Genomic DNA, 7,347 nt, shown 5'->3' with positions numbered 1-7,347 from the left:
TGGGATCTTCCCGGACCGGGGCACGAACCCGTGTCCCCTGCATCGGCAGGCGGACTCTCAACCACTGCGCCACCAGGGAAGCCCCCAAAGAACTATTGGCTCTACCTCCTAAACATCGAATCTGTTTCTGTCTATTCATTCAATAAGTATTTATTGAGGACCTACTACGATGTCCAGGCACTGTGGGCTAGGCTCTGGGATAGAACATCGAACAAAAACACTCTCCTTACTTTCTAGCTACAGTCTAATGGATGAACCATGTTGCAATAAGTGCTATGAAAAATAAAGTAGGGTAAGGAGATGGAGAGTGATGGGACAACTTTTTTATTGAGGATGGTCAGGGGACGTCTCTGAGGAAGTCACATCTGAGCAAGAGACCTGAAGGAGGCGAGGGAGTTCCAGGAAGAGGGAACAGAAAGTGTAAATACCCTGAGGCAGCTTCAAAGTCTTCCCATCAAGAGCTTTTGAGGGAGGGGGAAACAGGAGGTATTAGTCAAAGGGTACAAAATTTCAGTTACACAAGATTAGTAAGTCCTGGAGAGCTACTCTACAGCATAGTGTGCCCATAATCAACACTTAAAACATTTGCTAAAAGGGCAGACCTTAAGTTCTTAGCACAAGGTGATGATGATGGTGGTGGTGATAATGATGATGATGGTAGAAATAAAGAGGGCAGGAGGAAACTTCTGGAGGGGATGGATTTGTTTATGGCATAGATTGTGGTGATGGTTTCACAGGTGTATACTTAGGTCCAAACTCATTAAGTTGTATGCAGTAAATATGTGCAGCTTTCTGTATGTCAATTATACCTCAATAAAGTGGTTTTAAAAAAACCAAGAGGCTTTATGATATGGTCCCTGACTACCTCTGCAGCCTCCTTTACCACTCCCCACCTAACACTCTGTGTTCTAGTGTGTTCTAATTCTTCCAGACCCTGACACATAGTTCCTTCTGTCTAGATCACACTCCTCTCTCTTTCTCTGGGGAAGCCTTCCTTGACCCCTTAACTCAGGAGTTCCCTCTACATCCCTGGTCAGTACCCATCCTTTCTCCTTACCACGATTCTTATCACACAGTGTTGCAATGGGATTGCTTGTCTCCTCTCCTTGACTACACAATGCCCGAGGGCGGGGCCCATAGTCTTGTCTTCTTCACTATTGTATCCCCACACCTAGCACAGGGCCAGCATACATACTGCTTTATTGAATAAAACAAGTTGAAGTGCTCAGGGAGAGGATGAGTGATTGCTGGTCAAAATTTGCTGTAGAACAGAGTTTCTCAATCCTGGCGCTACTGGTATTTTGGGCCAGATAATTCTGTTGTAGCAGGGCCGTCCGGTACATCGTAGGACATTTAGCAACATCCCTGGCTTCTACAACACGATGCCAACAGCACCACCCCCTCATCTGTAACAACCAGAAATGTCTCCACTGGCCAAAGAGTTCCCTCGACGGTGGGCAAAACTGTCCCATGTTGAGAACCACTATTATAAAGGGATTCCCATATAGGGCTGCCTTGAATATTCTCTAAGTGTCCTTTCAACCCTAGATTCTGCACTAGGCATTTAGGGAAAGCACTAGGCATTCAGTCAATAGCCTCCTAGGATGGGGCTCAGAAAGAGAGCTGGTTTCCTTATCTGAGCAGGTGGACATGAATGGTAGTGAGGTGTGGAGAGCAGTGAGGAGCGAGGAAGCTTGAGAGGACATTTAGGGTAGGGTTAAGAGTACACGCTCTAGGGACTTCCCTGGTGGCACAGTGGTTGGGAATCCACCTGCCAATGCAGGGGACATGGGTTCGGGCCCTGGTCCGGGAAGATCGCACATGCCGCGGAGCAACTAAGTTCATGCACCACCAGCTACTGAGCCTGTGCTCTAGGGCCCGTGAGCCACAACTACTGAAGCCCACGTGCCACAACTACTGAAGCCCCAGCGCCTAGAGCCCGTGCTCCACAACAAGAGAAGCCACAGCAATGAGGAGCCCGCACACCACGACGAAGAGTGGCCCCTGCTCGCCACAACTAGAGAAAGCCCAGGTGCAGCAACAAAGACCCAACACAGCCAAAAAAATAATAATAAATAAATTTAAAAAAAGAAAAAGAGTACACGCTCTGGAGACACACCGTGCTGGGCTCAAATCCTAACTCTCCCATTTACTTGTTACACAACCCTCAGCGAATTATTCAGGCTCGCTACTGCTCACATCAAGCTCCATCTGCATAATGTCCTTAGCATGTGCCCCATGGCGTGGTTGTAAAGATTAAAGAACATAATACGTGGTATTGAGTGCTCAGTAAAAGATAGCAAGAATAATGGCTGTTATTTTCCTGATAGGTGACAAACAACTCTAAAGCCCTCACTGCACTGCAGCCCCAAACACTGAGGCTGTGTTTCTCACTGGGCAGTCCTTGTGCATCATGGGCTGTCAGCGTCACATCATCCAATGAACTTGTTAAAAGTACGTATTCCCAAATGTGAATTTAGACCTACAAAATCAGACCCTCTGAGGCTGGGAACTGGGAATCTGCGTTTTTAAAAAGAGAGCACCTAAAGTGATTCTGTTGCCTACTAAAGTTTGAGAACCACCGCAGTAAGGACGGCTGGGAGTGATGACCCTGTGCCGTGAAGAATGGGCATGTTATGTTCAGTATCACCTCTGATTTGCTAGGACAGGAAGCATGTTGCCATTTAGGAAAGCCTTCTATTAAAGTTGGCTCAAAAGCCAGCCCCTGCCCTCTGTGCCTCGGCTCTGCTCTCATGCCTGGGTCCTTCACCCACCTGTCTCCTCAGCCAGCCCTTACAAGTGGGTTTTGGCCTCAGTTTCCCTGGCTGGCACTCAGGTCCTAAACTGAGATTGTAAGGACGCTAATCTGTTTCTCAGGACCTCAGGTTCCCTGCCTGGTTCTCAGTGTCCTTCAGAGAGTGAGACTCTAGTCCCTGCACACCTGGGAGCTGAGTGAGGTTGTATCTGAAAAGGCAGGTCCCTTGGGACCAAGATGCCACCACATGCCAAATATTACTTAACTCTGCTCCTTCCAGCTGAGTGTCCTTGGGCAAATGACCTAACTTCTTTAAGCCATCATTTTTATTCATCCGTTACATAGAGGATATTAAAAGAAGGGTTGTTAGGAGGATTCAGTAAGATGATGATTCAGTAAGATTCAGTAATAGCTAAAATTATGGCCCTTCAGAGATGTCCACATCCTAATTCCCGAAACCTGCTATGTTGCCTTACATGGCAGAGGAGACTTTACAGGTATGATTAAGTTAAGGATCTTCAGGTGGGGAGATTAGCCTGGCTCATCCAGGTGGGCTCAGTGTAATCACAACGGTCCTTATAAGAGGGAGGCAGGACATCAGAGTCAGAGATGGAGACGTCAAGACAGAAGCAGATGTCAGAGTAATGCCATTGTCGAAAAGGGGGCCACAAGCCAAGGAATGCGGGTGGCCTCTAGAAGCTGGAAAAGGCAAGGTATGAATTCTCCCCTGCAGCCTCAAGAAATAATGCAGGGCTTCCCTGGTGGCGCAGTGGTTGAGAGTCTGCCTGCCGATGCAGGGGACACGGGTTCGAGCCCTGGTCTGGGAAGATCCCACATGCCACGGAGCAACTGGGCCCGTGAGCCACAACTGCTGAGCCTGCGCGTCTGGAGCCTGTACTCCGCAACAAGAGAGGCCACAACAGTGAGAGGCCCGCACAACACGATGAAGAGTGGCGCCCACTTGCCGCAACTGGAAAAAGCCCTCGCACAGAAATGAAGACCCAACACAGCCAAAAATAATAAATAAATAAATTAAAAAAAAAAAAAAGAAAAAGAAATAATGCAGCCCTGCTGACACCTTGATTTTAGTCCCTTTAGTCCCATTTCAAACTTCAGACTGTAAGATAATATTAAATAAGAACTAATAAATTTCAGAACTGTAAGAAAATAAATTTGTATTGTTATAGGCCCCAAAGCTTGTGGTAATTTGTTTCAGTAGCAGTAAGAAGCTAATAGATGAATGTAAAGCATTTAGCAGATCCTGGCACATAGTAAGCGTTCTCACAATGTTATTGTCTGTATTTTTCTCCCACACTCTTCAGCAGTACATGGACCATCACCTTTGGTCATTACTGCTGGACTGAATCACTGTGTCCTTTGGTGACTCCTCAGAGATCAGCCTTATCACTGTGGCAGTTCCCTCCAACTCCTGTCCCACCAAAACCCTGCTTCCTCCTCCACCCACAGAACTGAGGTCCCAGCCTCGCCGCTGAACCCACCTGAGTTATAACTAATTTTTTAAAACTTCAAACGTGAAGGCCTAACCATGGAGGTATCTAGAAAATGCACTCATCAACAAATACTTAGGGATCATCTAATTTAACACGCTTATTTCGCGGAAGAGAAAAATAAAACTCAGGGAGAAATGACTTATCCAAAGTCACAGAGCAAGTTGGTGGAGGAGCTGAAAATGGAGGCTAGTGTCCCTGCCTCCCAGGGAGGGTTCTCTCTGCCATGCTACACCCTCCACGCTAGCTCTGGTTTGCCTCCAAAGGCTGTGTTTTTTTAAATTTTCTTCTTTTCCCACTCACAGCCAGTCTAAAAAGGGCCCTCAGGATCGCCCACAAAGCCCAACTTAGCTTCTTGACAAACACCTTAATGGCACGGCATTGCCTCTTGGCTGCCACCATCTCTTGAGTGGGTGGAAAGTGCACCAGCGGGAATTCCCTGGCGCTCTGCACGGTGTCCTTGGCCCACTCCCAGGAGGCCACCACAAGCCAGACAATCACCATGCCCAGGGAGGTGGCACATTTGGGGTTTTGGATCAGCCAGACACTGGGATGTCTGAGTTTCCCAATTCTGGGGAGGGTTCCTCCTAAGGCCAGGAGGGTAGCCACGCGCACATTCACTCTCTGAGAAGCGAGGCGCCTTAGTCTTCCTTGCCCTTTCCAGTGCCTTCCTGCAAATCTGCCATCATTTTCTGTCCGATGGGGCTTAACTTATTGATGAGTTTAGAAAAGGGAAGAAGGAAGACAAAGACAGTGGTCAGGCCTTAGTTTCTCAACTGAAATAGGCAGATGGCTGAAGTAGATAACCTCTAAGTAATTATATAAAGTTCTATTACTTTAGTTTAATTGGATTGAGCATGGAGCTGATCCTCACGGCCAGTCTTAAAGTCTAAGCTCCTCAGCACGGCACTTAACAAGTCTCACAGTCTGATGCCAATGCACCTTTCTAGCCTTACCCTCTGACTTGTATGCCCCACCCTTTTATTCCCTACCCCAAGTGCCCCCTCCTCTAGCTACTGATCTACTTGTGTTGCCTGAACACATCCTGCAAGTTCCTTCCTCTCTGCCTTTTTTCATTCCCTCTCCCTAGAAGGCCTTTCCCACGTGGATACTGGATACTGGCCTCTCCCTGATGAACTAATAGATAAATTTCCTTTGAAATGCAACTTGAATGTCACCTCACCTGGGAGGACTATCCAAGGTTAAATGGACTTCCTCTGTGCTCCCATATGCACCCCTTACTTACAGCATCTTTCATAGTACATTATCAGTAGTGTTTTCCATGCCTGTCAGTCCTACTGAACTCTTCCTCATGGAGCTTACAGCCTGGAGAGGGAGGGAAACATGGAAAGACGAAATGTTTCATTCCAACGGTGATAAGTGAAGGAAAAGGAGAAGGTGCTGGGAAAGAAAGTGTGTGACAGGAGATCTAGGCTGTGACGTCAGGGATGGCCTCCCAGAGGATGTGACATCTCAGCTGAGACCTGTGTATGAGCAGAAGAGGTGAAGGTGAAGGTCAAATAATGAGTGCCCCAGGAAAAGAATAGTTTATTGAATTCCTGAGATGGGAAGGAGCCTACCTATTAAGAAAAGAGAAAGAAGGCCAGGGCAGCTGGAGTTGACAGAGAAGCTGGTATAAAAGGGAGCAGAGAGGGGGGAGGACTCGGTGATGCAGGGGCTCAGAGGCCTGATTAAGCAGCCTGGGGGGTTGCTGGGTACAAGGGACTTATGACACTATTTGTTCTACTTTTGTGTGTGTTTGAAATTTTTCCATAATAAAAATTGAGAAGTGGCCATAGTATTGTAATATTAGTTTAGCCTTTACCTTAAAAGCCATTTTAAGCAAGGTGAGAGTGGGAGTCATGTACCAGATTTTTTTGTTTAAAAATTTAAAAAAATTAAATATTATAAGCATTCAGAAAGGCATAAAAATAACTTTTAAAAAACCCTTGGATAATCAGCAACCGGCTTTGTTAAATCTTGGCTTTTGCCATATTTGCTTCAGATATAACTGGCCCCTGCGTAGATTTATTTATTTATTTAAATTTATTCATTTATTTATTTTTTACTGGAGTAAAAACTTGCCTTACAATGTTGTGTTAGCTTCTGCCACACAGTGAAGTGAACCAGCCATACGCATACACACGTCCCCTCCCTCTTGGACCTCCCTCCCACCCCCACCCCCCACCCCACCCATCTAGATCGTCACAGAGCACCTAGATTTATTTTTAAAAGGTCACTCTGGCTGCCGTGGGAAGAAGGATTAGAGGCAGGCAAGAGAGGCGGATCAGGTGGGAAGTTTCTGGAATCCAGGTGAGACAGGATGGAAGTTTAGACTAAAGTAGAGGCAACAGTGGTGGAGAGAAGCGGCCCCAGGGAAGATCTGTTCAGGAGGTGGAAGTGCTGAGCTGGCGGCTGATTCTACTGAGGCAGGTGAGAGGAAGACCAGCTGAAGGATGGCTCTTTCTGGCCCAGTGCTTTTGGGGCACAGAGAATGGTATGCATGTGAGTGTTTGTGGTACAGAAGTGAGTTTTAAAATTATTATTGCTGGGACTTCCCTGGTGGTCCAGTGGGTAAGACTCTGCGCTCCCAGGGCAGGGGGCCCAGGTTCGATCTCTCATTGGGGAACTAGGTCCTGCATGCATGCCGCAACCGAGAGTCCGCGTGCTGCAACAAACATCCCACGTGCCACAACTAAAGATCCCATGTGCTGCAACTAAGACCTGGCGTAGCAAAAAAAATAAATAAATTTTAAAAATTATTGCTAACAGAGTTGTTAATAACTATGCCTTGCTTTTCTCTACCTACTTTGTTATAACAACGTGTCTGATTTTTGAGAAAACATTATCTTTTATAAATGTGGCTTTGCTGTTATCCTATAGATATCAAAGCCTAGTTCCAAGTTGCCCTTGAAAATGAATGCATGGAGTAATGATGAAGAAAAACCACGGAATGACTTGAACGAAACTGATCCTGAGGGCCAGATAAAACCAAATGACTTGTTCCAGAATTACTCAGCTGGGGAGGGCCAGAGCTGGGGTGCGCAACTTTTATCCACACACTAGAACAGGTATACAGACCTG

The 7,347-nt window shown here is 46.6% G+C and overlaps 1 long non-coding RNA gene across 1 annotated transcript in view; it reads left to right on the top strand.

Annotated features, from left to right (window-relative positions):
* LOC114485048 (uncharacterized) overlaps window positions 1–4,353 on the top strand; it is an 11,245-nt gene extending 6,892 nt beyond the window's left edge. The window contains exon 3 of the long non-coding RNA XR_003678499.2: window positions 2,331–4,353. This is a non-coding gene — a long non-coding RNA (uncharacterized lncRNA). The remainder of the gene's footprint in view (window positions 1–2,330) is intronic.
* Window positions 4,354–7,347: the final 2,994 nt, after the last annotated feature.

The sequence above is a fragment of the Physeter macrocephalus genome, unplaced genomic scaffold (assembly GCF_002837175.3).
Source record: "Physeter macrocephalus isolate SW-GA unplaced genomic scaffold, ASM283717v5 random_396, whole genome shotgun sequence".
Lineage (NCBI taxonomy): Eukaryota > Metazoa > Chordata > Mammalia > Artiodactyla > Physeteridae > Physeter > Physeter macrocephalus.
Note: the sequence above shows the minus strand (reverse complement) of the source record. Positions and strands in the feature narration are given on the sequence as shown.